The sequence below is a fragment of the Manis javanica genome, chromosome 7 (genome assembly GCF_040802235.1).
Source record: "Manis javanica isolate MJ-LG chromosome 7, MJ_LKY, whole genome shotgun sequence".
NCBI lineage: Eukaryota > Metazoa > Chordata > Mammalia > Pholidota > Manidae > Manis > Manis javanica.
Window position 1 is genome coordinate 7,324,470 of NC_133162.1, and position 13,484 is coordinate 7,337,953.

A 13,484-nucleotide genomic window follows, 5' to 3' on the forward strand; every position below is an offset into this window, starting at 1 on the left:
AGGTCTCCCCAGGGAGAGCCTGCTCTGTTATTGTCCTTCCTGGCACACTGTCTGTTTCTTCCAGAGCATTTATCACAGCCCTGATTACTTCACCTGGTTTTTGTCTGAGTAGAGACTGTGCTGGTGTCTATCACAGCAAATCTTCCCACTTTTGGACAAAATAGACCTTTGCTGAGTGAGTGAGTCTGGCCAGCATCTGGGGAGGCCTTGCCCTGTGCCTATGTCAGCAAGCCGCCTGGAAGCTCTGGACATGCTCCATTAGGACTGTCCTGTCCCAGAAACGCCGGAGGCCAGGCCTCACAGCCTAGCTGCAGCCATGTGTCCTGCTCAAGTGTCCTGGGAGTCTCCCCACCCTGGGCACAGAGCATGGAGGGGCTGGCCTTGTTAGTGTTCCTAGAAGGTTGATGGCCTGGGAGGCCCCCTGCCTGCAGACCCAAGACCACACCCAGGCTGACACTGTTTGCACAACTCTGGGGAGGGACGCTGTGAGCACAGGCCTTTCCCAGGCACCTTGAGCTCCCTGGGCTGGAGCCACCTCCTGGCAGATTCTGGCCCTTTCGGGTCTGAGTGTCAGCGAAGAAGGGTTCCTGGGGCTGGTCCTTGTGCAGTGAAGATGAAAGTCCCTCTGCAGAGCAAAAGTGAAGGTGCTGTTTTCTCCGGCATTCTCTACTTTTCTCTGGCATTCTCCAGTATTAGCTGCATCTGGTATGGAGCCAGGGGGTAAGACCCGGCTTTCATTGTGTGCCTGTGTGGCCAAGCCACATCTCTAACCTGGTGGCTGGGCTGAACTTGCTGGGTGGGGTGGTTGTTATCTTTCTGTTTTGCAAGTGGGATGCTGAGCCTCAGGGGTCACAGAGCAAGATGTGGGGGCAAAATCGTGATACCAAGACCCATTCTTCTTGTATTTCCCAGACCCCAGGGCACCTGGAAACTCAGGTGGGAAAGCTGTCTCCTGCCTCTTCAGGCCTTGGGAGCCCTGGAGCAGACGGCGTGGGTAAAGGACTCAGAACGTGCTCTTCCAGCCAGTGCCTCTGCTGGAAGCCTGCTGGTGGGTGACAGAGTTGGGGTTCGTGCAAAGGAGCGAGCTCTGCAGGTGTCCTTGGGGGCACAGGCCAGCTTTGTCACATGGACACGGCCCGTGAGAAGCCAAGAGCTTCACTGGTAATGGCCCGGGGAGATGGGGCCTCCTCCTTCCCAGCAGGTGCTTCTCACCAAACTAGAGGCGTGGTGACTCAATGAAGCCAGGTCTGCTCTTCCTGTTACTCTGGGCAAGTGTCTCTCCTTTCTAGGCCTCAGTTTCCCCACTTGTAAAAGCCAGGTAATATGAAATTGATTCCCTGGTGCCACCAAAGGGATCGGAGCTGAGTCAGAAAGGGGTACTAGAGCTGCAGCAGCAGATGGAGAAAGCACGGACTTGGAAGCTAAAAGATTTGTGTTTACATTCTGCCCTCAATTGTCACTAATTGTAGATCCTGAGCAATTTACCCCTCAGTTTCCTTCCCTGTAAAATGGGGTTTACATTAGTCCCGCTTTGCAGGCCTGCATGGAATGAATGACATAATGGCTGCAGGTGCCTAACATGGGGCCTGGCACGCAGTAAGTGCTCACGCATGTCCCCTCTTGTTCTTGATTTTTCTCTTGCACCAGAATCTTGAGCATGATGACTGGGAGAGAGAAGGGCAATGCCAGGAGATGGGAGGACAGGGTGGGCCAAGGGGCGGCAGTGCTCTGAGCCGGCTGCGCTGGTGGGCGGTATCTCTGGGCGCTGTTTGGAGTGTGTGGGTTCTGCCCTGCTTCTCCGCCAAAGGAAATTTCAGAGCAGGCGTCTTTGCAGCAGTCACCCTGGGTTAAGGGCAACCAAAGGAAGCAGGTTTCATCCACTTTTGTGGGGCAGCGTCCTGGGGCCTGCGTGCCCTGGACGGGGAGAGGGAAGGGGAGAGGGAAGGGGGAGGCAAGAGCACCAAGGGGAGCTAGAGATACACGTGATAGACGTGCGCAATGCACACGACCCCAGCAAGGATGCCGAGTCAGATTTGGTTCTCAGCCCTACTCAGCAGGTGGCTGAAAAGTTTGACTCAGTTGTTATGGAGATCTTTCCACACACCATTGGGGTCTTCAACAAAACAGGCTTATATGATCTTGAAAAATGGGGTAAGCCCCTGTCAGTTTTCACGGGTGGCCCTCTGTCCAGGGTTGAGTGGGTCCCGGGCTGGCCCTAGGTCTCGTGTGGGCAGGGCCATGGCTCAGGGGCAAGGGACTCAGTGGTCTTGTTGGAGAGAAATGACCCCATGAGTAGGGGGACACTGGTTCTGCCCAATGGGGCAGTCCGGGGAGGTGGGGTGGGAGGCCCTGCAGGGGGCCTGGCCCTTGGCTGTGCTTACTTCCAAGTGGATGGGGAATGTCTTCCAGAAAGGATGCTAAAAATCTGTGGAAATTTTGGGCACCTGTGGAAGTGGAACCCTGAAGGGCATCACACAGAGCTTTCACGCTGACAGCCTGCGGGGCTGGTAGCCCGCCTCGGGGCCTGCGGGTGTTTCTCCCTGCGGGCAGCCTGTCACTGGGCATGGACGGCGGCTTTCTTGGAAATATTTTCTCGGCAGCCGTTACTACCCCGAGCAAACTCTCAGGAGGCAGCCCATCTGATGTGACAGTGTGACCTTTGAGGCCGTGACTCCCCTGAGTGAGACCTGCAAGACTTGGCAGGCTGGTGGCCTTAATCCACAAGGAAATCCTTGCTGAAGGCCCTTCCTGCTTTTTGTCATGTTCCCCATCCACTGCCAACCCTGAAGCCCTGGGTGAGGAGCCTCCGGTGAGCCCACAGGCGGGGCTCCTGCCCTGAACTCCTGACTTTTAAGTCCAGGCTTTGTAGCTGGAGGAAATTTTAGAGGCTACATCATCTCTGCTCCAGGAGTAGTTTCCCCACCTTCCTTAGGCCACACTTTGGAGGTCTCTGATTACCCTCAGGGATGTGACAGAGGCTGCCTCAGTTTCCCTATGCACCACCTGGGCTTTACAAGAGTTCTCACCTCTTGGTGCCCGTGGGAGGCAAGATGAGGCAGAGTGTGCTCAGCGTGGTGGAAGTGCTGATGTTGGCAGCTGCCGCAGGGCATTTGCCCACACTGCGAGTTTATGCTAGTGCACTCAGTTGTGGGCCTGTAATGTGAGATCAGCTGGAAGCTGGGGGAGACACCAGTCCAGAGTGGTGTGGGCGTCTCTGGTGGCCGGCCAGCCTTGTCTCTGGGAGCATGTACCACACAGAGCTGGGGGACTCCTGCTCCAACTCCAGGTCCACGTGCAGATGCCTAATGAACATCATGTCATATTGAGCTACATTAAATCAACAGTGGTACAGGAGGTGGATGAACCCTGCTCGACCTTCCTATTTTTTATTTCAGTGGTGGCAACAGCTAGCATTCAAGGGGCACTGGCCACTTGGTCATGCACTATGCAAAGCATTTACACTCATTATAACACTGAATCCTCATGGCAGTGCTGTGAGTTATAATAATAATAATGGAGTCCAGTTATTATTATCCTAATTCTACATGGGAGGACACGGAGGTGCAGAGACCATGTGACTCACTGAGGCCTCCCAGCACGTGCCCCCTGCTGGCCCTCTGGCTGCCTCCTTGGCAGGGCTTGTCCCCCGGGGTGTGGAGCTTGGAGACCAGGAGAGTCCCTCCTGAAACCTGGCTGTGCATGGAGCCTTCCTGAGTGTCCCAAGCCCACCCAGGGCTGCAGGCAGGGGATTTCCTTCCTGTTGCTGTGGGTATGCGCTTGGCTACAGTGGCCTCAGTGGGGAGCTGGACCATCCGCCCTGGGGAAGGAGGCAGTGGTCATTCTGAGGCAGCCCCAGGCCAGAACCCAGCACGGTTGCTCATGGGACCTGCACAGATACCGTTATGAGGGTTTCAAGCAGCCTGGAGGCCCTGGCAGCTGTGGGGGGCACCAGAGCGTTTCTGCTCTTGGCTGGCTGCTGTGGCCTAGGTTGCAGGCTGCTCAGTAGAGCAGCCGTGGCCTGCAGAGCGTGCTGCTCTCTGGAAGCCTGCCAACCTCAGGAGGGTCTTTGTACGAGCGTGCCTACAGAAACATATATCTTTTCAAAGCAAAGAATTTGATGGGGAAAACATATTGGTCAAGTCATGGGAAAGTGGCAGGTCATGGCAGAAAAATGTCAGAATTTGGAGGCTTTACAAGGATGGGGCAAGATGCAAACACAGCTCAGCAGACCCAGTTTGGACCCTGAGATCCCACAAAAACCATCTGGCATGTGGTCACAGAGGAACAAAGATTCATGACGGGAAATGGGAAATGACATTTGTAGACCATGTATTTCGTGCAGGTCGCAGGCCTGGGGGAATTTCCTTAGGGTCTGGGCTCAAACTTGAGGTCAGATCTCAGTATAGTCAAGGGACAAGTTACCCCCATCCCTGAGCCTCAGTTTCCTGAACTGAAGAATGGGGTGACAGTTGTACCATACAGGGTTGGCCCAAGGCTAGAAGAGAACGTGCATGTGAAGTGTGTGCACAGTGACAGCCCCGAGTGCCCCTGAATGGTGCGGTCCCTGTCACTGTTTACACCAGTCATGAGTTTGCTGCCACCTGGCATCCAGAGGAGCTGTGTGTGTTGAGGGACCCCCGGGGGCCTGTGGTTCCTCTGGGAGGCCGCCCCTGAGTTGTGTGCTGGGAGGTCTTGGTGTGCGCCATGGTGTCCGTGACCCGCTGTGGCACCTGCTTACGGGTGGGGAGGTCTTGGCGGCAGGAAGGGCCTGTTTGGCTCTCCTCTTGGTGCCTGCAGCAGCCTGCCCGGTGCCCAGAGAAAGTGCTCCAGGGCTGCAGGCTGGGGATGGCTGAATGCAGGGATGAGTGCGGGCACATCAAGCCCTCCCACTGCCCTGCCTTGTGATGCCATTTCTTCCCCCTCTTCAGGCTGTGCTGATGACTCCTGCCAGCTTGTGTTCAGCAGCTCAGGAGTAGGCAGGCTGTTGGCACCCAGCTTGACCAGCTCCCTGTTTTCCGCTCACCTTGCATGACTGTGAGACTTGGAGGCTCTGATCCTCTTTATTGTGGAAGGAGTGTGTGGGCTTGTCTGAGTTATAATAAGCGGGTTGCCCACATAAGCCAGTCCCACTGATGGAGGTACTCACTTATGCCCCCAAACTGGGGCTGTTGGCTCACACTTGGTGTGCTATGGGGAGGCGTGGTGGCTTCTGGGCAGAGGGTGACATGCTCACAGTGATGGCTGTTGACTGCATTGTGTCCCCCACCCCGGGTTCATATGGTGAGTCCCTAACCTCCAGTGTGATGGTATTTGGAGACATCTTTGGGGGTCCTTTAGGTCATGAGGGTGGTAGAGACCTCATGAATGGCGTTAGTGCACTAATAGGAAAAGACACAAGCAGGATGACCTTTCTCTGCACGTCACAGTGAGAAGATGGATGTCTGCAAGCTGAGAAGCTGTTCTCACTAGACACCAACTACACTGGAGTCTTGATCTTAGAGGTCTAGCCTCCAGAATGGTGAGAAATAAATTTCTGTTGTTTAAGCCACGTGGTCTGTGGTATAATGTATGGCAGTCAGAGCAGACCCAGAGAGTGACCCTCTAGGACAGAAAGGGAATGACTTCTGCTCAGGCACTGAGGGCAGGCGAAGCTGCTCTGCCTGAGGGTCTGAGTCATCGCCATCTCTCAGAGGGCCAGAGGGCAGTGCGCTTGGCCAGGCACAGGCCTGCCCCTCCTGCCGGCTGTCAGACTAGCCTGTAGCGGGCTCCGGGTGACCCTGCCCCCGAGCAGGAAGTCCTCAGTTAGGGCCAGGCTGGGCAGAGATGCTGTGAGGCGTGCCCTGATGGAACATCTGAGATGGAGGCTTCTCCAAGTCCCAGCTGCTGGATGGCAGTGGCATCAAGAAGGGAGTGTCCAGGGAGAGGGGGAAGGACATGGGTAGGGCTCAGAGGCAAGACCCCTGGAAGTGTGGTGGTAAGTACAGAGCTAGGAGAAAGCTGCCTTCCTGTCTGTTAGGGAGTTTTAGAGTTGGAGAAATAACAAAGGTTATATAAAACTTTTGCTTTTTAAATTAGTATTTTACTGTATGTAGAGATGAAACAGTTGCTGGAGAGGGAACGTGGGAAGAGGGCACGTTAAATACCACCATGCACACTGCTGTTACCCACCTCCATCCACTTTTCCTGAATAAAGGCTCCCTAGGTTGCTGTGAGCCTTTGGTTAATTTCCAGCATTCTGAAAAGGTGCATCTGACCTTTTCTGCCTGGGTCTCATTGCTGTTATGCGGAAGATGCTTTTTGTACACCCTTGTTCTCCTGTTTTCGCTGATGTCACCTCCTCATTTTTGTCTCTGCGTGAAGAACTTCCTTTAATATTTCTTGTAGGGCAGCTCTGCTGGCAATGAATTATCTCAGGTTTTTCAAATCAGAAACAGTCTTCATTTTGTCTTCACTTTTGAGAGATTTTTTTTTCCCCCTACTGGGCATGGAATTCTGTGTTGAATCTATAGATCTCTCTGGGGAGAATTAGCATCTTAACTTTGTGAGTCCTCCAGTTCGTAGCCATAGGATGTCTTGATTTATTTAGGGCTTCTTTGGTTTCTTATGTCAGCATTTGCAGTTTCTAGCATACAGATTCTATCCACATTTTGTTATATTTATGCCCAAGTATTTTTTCAAGATTGTGTAAATAGTATTTTTAAATAAAAATTTGGCTTCTATTTCATTTTTAAATGAAATTTGTTCATGACCAGTATACAAATGTGACTGGTTTCTGTGTTGACTTTTTGTCCTGCAACTTTGCTGGACTCACTAGCTAGTTCTGAGATCTTTTTTGGGGGCCGTTTCCTTGGGCGGGTGTGACAGACAGCCATATTATCTGTAGTGGGCAGGTTAATTTCTTCCTTTCCAGTCTGTATGCCTTTGTTCTCTTCCTTTCCTCCTCACACTGGCGAGGACCCCTCTTAGGCTGTTGAATATGAGTGGTGAGATCGGACACTGTTGGTTTTGATTTGGGGGGAAGCACCCAGGATTCAGAGCATAAGCACAGAACTCTACCTAGAGATGACAGGGATCAGCTTGCAAAGAGCTGGTGGGCTCACCTCTCCCTAGAAACCCCTCTACTTGCCAAGGAATGTGTGTTTGTTACCCATCCAATGGCACGTGACTCTCCATCCCTGGCCACTGGGGCTTTCGTGCAAGCTCTAACACGGGTGGGACTTTTCTGCTTCCCTTTCACTTCCAGAACTATGCAGCACTGGCCTTTTGTAGGTCAGGCTGACAGGTGGAGCGTTGGGAGGGCAGAGCAGAGGTGAATGTCGTGCCACCATGCCAGAGTCAAAGGCAGTCAGTCGGAGCTGGGCGTGGACAGGGAGAAGGACCTGAGACTGGGGCTGGACTCTGACCCCTGCTCCTTCATCCTAGCCTGAAAGATTGGCTGGGGTCAGGGGTGAGGAAGAAGTGAGCTTCGAGGGGGCGGGAGGGTTTAAGTGGAGGAAGGGATGATGTCCTGGAGGCTGCCACGGCCACAGCATCCACAGCTTCTGGACAGAGCCTGGCCTTCTGAGCCTGGAAAAAACACAGCACATCTAGAAGGATGAAGGCAGCTGGAACCCCCAACAGAGGCTGCTGGGATTTACAACTATGAGCCCAGAGATGACAAGTGTCCTACCTAATTCCAGGACGGTGGGGGTGCCCAGGGAGATGCGAGCCTCCGCACGTGGGCACGGCCCGGGGGCCTCCTTCTCGGCCAGCCTCATCTGCCAAGGGGACGGATGGAGAGCAATGGGGTTTATTTCCCCCCTGACACTCGGCCAGGGCTCTGGCAATTTAACTCGCTTCCGTTCCGCTGAGCGCCTCGGCGCGGATGAAGGAGCACCATGCATCAAACGTCAACAAGCCGCAGGGCCCAGAAGGTGGTATGTGGGCTGCAGGCGCGGGATCGGCCTGGCCTCCTGCCCGCCCTTCCTGCCAGCCTTGTAGCCTCGCTGGCGGAGGATCAAACAGTGCAGACGCGGCACAGGAAGCGGAGCCGCGGGCAGGGGCTTCCTCCGTCCTCACAGCTCTACAGCAGGAAAGCCGGCTCCGGGACGGCCAGGAACTGACCGTGAATCAATCTTTCTCCGTGATAAGCGGCCTCATGCCAGTGAGGTAAGAATGTTCTGATGAGCGCAGGTCCTTTTCCAAGCAGGAAGGAGCAGGTTTTGCATTTTCTCCCTCCTCTGCATCTCTCTGAAGCGTGAGGCCTTAAGGTGCGCCAGGCAGAGGGGAGGGGGCGTAGGTATCTATTTGATCATCCACCCCATTTAGGGAGCTGACAGCAGGAAGGCCTGAGCTTGGTGATGTCTCTGAACCCCACTGCTGGGTTTGGTGCTGGCTCCATTCTGAGGGTCCTGCCCCCCATCAGCCGAGCAGCCCACGCCTCTTCCCCGGGCACTTCTGAAGCTGGGGTTGAAGCTGGCCTTCGGGACGAGAGCTCAGATTGTCTCAGAGGCCAGGGTGTCTCTGACTGCTCCTCCATGAGCTTGTCTGCTGCACCCATCCAAGGACGGAGGATGTGAAGGGCAGGAGGGAGGCCTGTGTCTGCAGGCTAGGCTCTGGGAGGCAGCACGGGTGCAGGGCCAGTGACTGAAGAGTCTTGGACAGGGTCAACAGCGGGAAGCAGGGACTCACTTGAGCAGAGGCGCGAGAGCTGAAGTCCTGGCGGTAGGCCTGAGGACCTGCGGTAATAGCCGGGCCAGCTTGCGTAAGGATGGAGGATGTGGGCTTGATTCAGTAGGTGACAGGGGCCGCAGGATGTTAATGAGGGAGAGCGTGGCAGGTACGCTGTGCTTCAGGCGGCCTCCAGGGGCCATGCAGAAGCTGCCTGGGGCAGGAGATGTTAGAGGCGGGAGTCTGGAAGGGTGGTGGGGGCCAGAGGAGGAAGGCCCAACAGGGTGGACTCCTAGGTCCCAGGGACAAAAGAGGGGCAGAGAGGGAGGGAAGGCAGCAGTGCGAAAGGGCTCCCTCTCCCTGTCCAGGCTGCACCCCGGATGTGGTGGGCAGCTCTTTTCAAGGAGGTGGGGAGCCCAGGGAAGGAACAGCAGGGTGCTGGGGGAGACAGTGCCTGAGTTTGTTGAGCCGGAGGAGAATGGCTGGCATCTTCCTATGGCCTGAGGCTGAGTGCGGAGAATCAGTCCCTGGGCCCTGCCCTTCTCTTTGTTGGGGTCTGGAGTGTGTTCCTGCCAGGGCAGGTGCCTTGGGGAATACTAGGTACCAGAGGGCCTCCCAGAATGCCTGTGGTAGCCCTGCCGCCATGGCCCCTGCCCCATGAGGGCCCGGCGGATGCATTGCCGAGCTGATGATGGTTTGGGGCGGGAGTGATTGTAGCGTCTGAACACCAGGACCACAAGGTAAAGAAAAGCACTGTTGCAAACACATGCACTCAGAGAACTTACAGGGATTTTCGTGCTGCCTTCAAAAGATAGAGAATTGGCTCTGTTGCCCTGCGTTCGTGAGAAGTGTACCTGTGAATAGGCTTCAAAAATAGTGCCTCTCTGAGCTCTGCATTGTGCTCACTGTCTTCAGGGACAGGGACAGGTGTGTGTGGGTGGCCTATGGATCCAAGCCCAGGACACACTTAGATCATGGTGGGGAGACGAGGCATGCCATGGAGGGTGTCCCAGTCAGCTGGCTGTGCCCCACGCCTCAGGACTGCACGGTCAAATGCAGGAAAGACAGACATCTTTAGGGAATGGAGGAGTTGACATGTGCACCCTGATGCCCTGAGAACCTTAGGGCTCCCTTGGCAGAGTGAACCCCCAGAGACAGGCCTGTCCCCAGATAGGGCTCCACTGAAGGCACCTGACCTTATCCAGGTCTCCTTGCTCATCAGCAACCTATGGGGACTTCCTTCCCCGTTTCCCCCTGACCACTCCCCACAGCCTTAGCTGTAGAGATAGGAAGTGAGTCTGTCTGTCCTCTGCAGGGAGGAGAAGTTTCTTAAGTGGTTGCAGCCCAAGGGTGAAAAAAGGATGAATGCCAGGTGCTGAGCAAGCCCCTCAGACTGAACAAATGGCTCAGACTGTGCCCAGCTTCTCCCCAAACCCAGTCCCTCTGTTCCCTCACCCCACCTGGCTGCACATGCCTGGAGTCAGCCCGTCTGCTCTGCCCTCCCCACACCTTCATCCTATCGGTCACCATGGCCGATGCCAACCTGGAGACGTTCTCTGAGTCCGTCCTGTGCTCTCCTCCCCAGCAGTCTCCTCTGGGCTTGGGAGGTCTCTGAACTGGTCACCACGTCCAGTCTCTCCTCCACACTGTCTCCAGGGGGGTGGTCCCGAAACCTGTCTGCACGAATGGCCATCACATTGATACTTCTGTACCTCCCCTTGACCCCTTAATGTCTGCAAGATGAATTTTAATGTTGGGGCAGGTGGTCTGGATCCTGCTGTTCCTGTGTTATACACAGAACTTTGTGTCACCAAGGCCCATGGGCAATTCCACATGTTTTCATATTTGCTCTTTCTGCCAGGAATGTCTTCACCTCTCCCCTGTCAGCAAGGCCTGGTGGTGATCAGAGTAGCCATCCCAGAGTAGATGGCATCTTTGCATGTGAGTGACACCATGGTGTGCCATTCATTTGCTAAGGTGGTTGGTAGTGTGTGCATGAGCATGTGTGTGTATGTGTGTGATGTGTGCACCTTTGTACTCATAGCCTGGTTCCTGGGAACATCCTGCAGCAGGAAAAATTTCTTCCCAAGGCAGCCCTGGGCTGCAGGCCCTGCCAAGTGCACCATGTCTACAAGCTTTGCCCCTCTGCTGGACATCCGGTCTTATCAGCCAGCACCACCCGGCATGGGCATGAGCCTTTGGGAAGTACGTTCATAAGCGCAGCCCATGGACCTGCCAGACTGGCCAGGTGTGGGAATCTGAACAATTGACATTTGCACCAGTCGACCCTCAGATGAGCACGGCACCAATTATTTCTCCATCATCAGCTGTGCCAGTCTTTGGCAGCATAATAACCAGGAGTTTGGGGAGCAAGCATCCATGAAGGCTCTGGCTGGGGAGCTTTTTCAGCTGTCTCTGTCTTTCCCAGCCACTGTCACTCAGCAGGCACAGAAAAGACCTCAGCCAATCTCCTGGGGCCTGCTTATGGCTACCCTGCCGCTCTCCCTGCAAGGTGGCTCCAGGCCTGGCACTTGGCTTCAACCATTTTCACCACAGTCCTAAGAGGTAGATGCTGTGATCCCCTCTGAAAGAAAGGGACAGTCAACATTAGCAGGGGGCTCTCGGGGGCTCATGGAGGAGCTGGAGTTAAGCCTGGGTGACTCAGACTCTGTCCCCTTCTGCTGTGCTTTCTGTCCTCAAGGAGTCGGGAATGAAAGCCTTTCATACCTAGCCCCTTACCTATCTCTTCACCCTCATCCCCAGCGGCTCCTCTCAGACACCCCCTGCTCTAGGCGCATAGAACTTAGGTCTGGGGAGAGCAGAGTAATACATGCTGTGTGTCCCTCAGCCATGTGGTAGCCAACATGCATTGGAGGCTTACTCTGCAAGTAAGACTACAACAAATGGCCATGGCTTCTTCCCTTCCCAGGTTCACACCTCCTTGCCGTGTTACTTTGGGGACCCTCTCACTCCAGCTCTGGGCTTGGCCACGTGATTTGCTTTGGCTGATGGACTGTAAGCATGTGTCGTAAGTAAAGGGGCTTGAGAAGCTTGCACAGGGCAGCTGGTCCTCTCTTGCTGCTCATGGAACTCTGCTTCTGTGTGAAGAAGCCTGGGCTAGACTCCTGCATAATGAGAGAACCATGGCCCAGTTGCATCTGTTGCTCGGTTGCTAACCTGCCAATTGCCAGACATGTGAATGAGGCATTCTAGAACATCCAGGCACTAGCCAACCCACCACTGACCAAAGGCTCACAAGAAAGCCCAGGAGAGATCAGGTGAGTCAGCCCAAAGCACACGAACTGCCCAACTGACCCACAGAATCATGAGTTACGTAAATCAGGTTGTTTTAGGCACTGAATTTTGGGGTGGTTTGTTATGCAGCGAAAGCTAACTGTTGACATTGTGTTGTCAGGTTATCGTATTTCAGTTACTATTGCTGTGTAACAAACCACCCCTGAAGTGAATTGCTTAAAACAACCATTTCATCATGCTTGTGGACTGAGCTAAGGATTTGGACAGGGCAGTGCAGGAATGACACGTCTCTGCTCCGTGATATCTGGAGCTTGGAAGCCTCAGGAGCTGAAGGTTTGGGATGCTGACGTCTGGGGCCCAGAATTATCCGGAGGTGTCTTCGCTGCCTTCCTGTGTTTGAGATTGTCTGTCAGCGGCGTCTCAGCAGGGGCTGTTGTGGGAGCCTCTCCATGTGGCCTGAGTTTCCCTATAGCATATGGCTTCCAGGTAATTGGAATTTAATGGAAGCCCAAGACTCCAAAGGTGAGCATGCCAGCTAATGGGGGAAGGTGACTGCCTTTCGTGACCTTGCCTTGGAAGTCACACGGCATCACCTCTGCTACCTTCTACTGCTCACAGGCCAGTCACAGGCTCTCTGCTACCCCCAGATTCAAGGGAGGGGAGTAAGACTCCACCTAGATGAACTCCCGGGGCAGGGAATGCACTATGGTTACTTTTGGACAATACGATCTGCCACTCATTATTTCACCCAATAACTGCAACAGTCCAGTGAGATAGGGACTATTGTTGTCTCCTCTTTTCAGATGAGAAAACCGAGGCTCAGGTGGCTGGTAATGTGCTCAAGGGCACAGAGTCAGTGCATGTTGTTGCTGAGTCCAGCCAGCCCTCCGCTGCCTGTCATAGGTTGCCTTTTGGTACCTCCAGGTGTCAGTCACCCTTGCATCCCTCTCTGTCAGCTTTTTGTTTTGTCTCAACTTCCATCAGACACCATCTAATAAGCAGCTGCTCTTCTCAGTGTTCTTGGCCTCTGCTGGGCATCCCTGCCCGTTTCCCTAATCCCTGTCCAGGGCCTAGGGGACTGTTAGTGGGGGGTTGGGCAGAGGGATGAAATCTATATACCTGATTGATCACCATCCCCCCTTTTTCTGCCAAAACAGATCAAATTTGAAGGTACCTAGTAGGCAACTTGGAGCAAATCCTAAGAGGATGGACCAGGGGTTATGTCTCTGGATTTTGAAAGATTTGTTTATGTGTTACAAAGTTATTACTACATGAGTTTTTGCAGTTCACTTTCCTACTTTGACCCTTCTTCCAGCTCACTAAAAATTCCAACTTTGCCCACTGACATTCGCCCCCTCCTTTCCTGGGGAAAGATGGGAGGGCCCATATTGACAGCAGTGTCCTAGTAGGGGCTTTTATTTTTATAACTTTATTGATATATAAAACACACTTGTGATACGGGTCGATGGACACAATGCCCATTAACAGAAGAGTGGAGTAGGATTGCCAGATAAAACACAGGGTAGTCTGTGGCATCCGAACCTCAGATAAGCAACGAGTGCTTTAGCTGTAAGCATGTT

The 13,484-nt window shown here is 54.1% G+C and overlaps 1 long non-coding RNA gene across 3 annotated transcripts in view; it reads left to right on the top strand.

Annotated features, from left to right (window-relative positions):
* Window positions 1–582: 582 nt before the first annotated feature.
* LOC118971063 (uncharacterized) overlaps window positions 583–13,484 on the top strand; it is an 84,521-nt gene continuing 71,619 nt past the window's right edge. Inside the window, exons 1-2 of one of the 3 annotated variants that reach the window (XR_012132973.1) lie at window positions 7,823–8,148; window positions 11,579–11,927. This is a non-coding gene — a long non-coding RNA (uncharacterized lncRNA). Of the gene's footprint in view, window positions 721–7,822; window positions 8,149–11,578; window positions 11,928–13,484 lie in introns of those variants that run through there. The other 2 variants (XR_012132975.1, XR_012132974.1) reach the window with 2 other exon arrangements.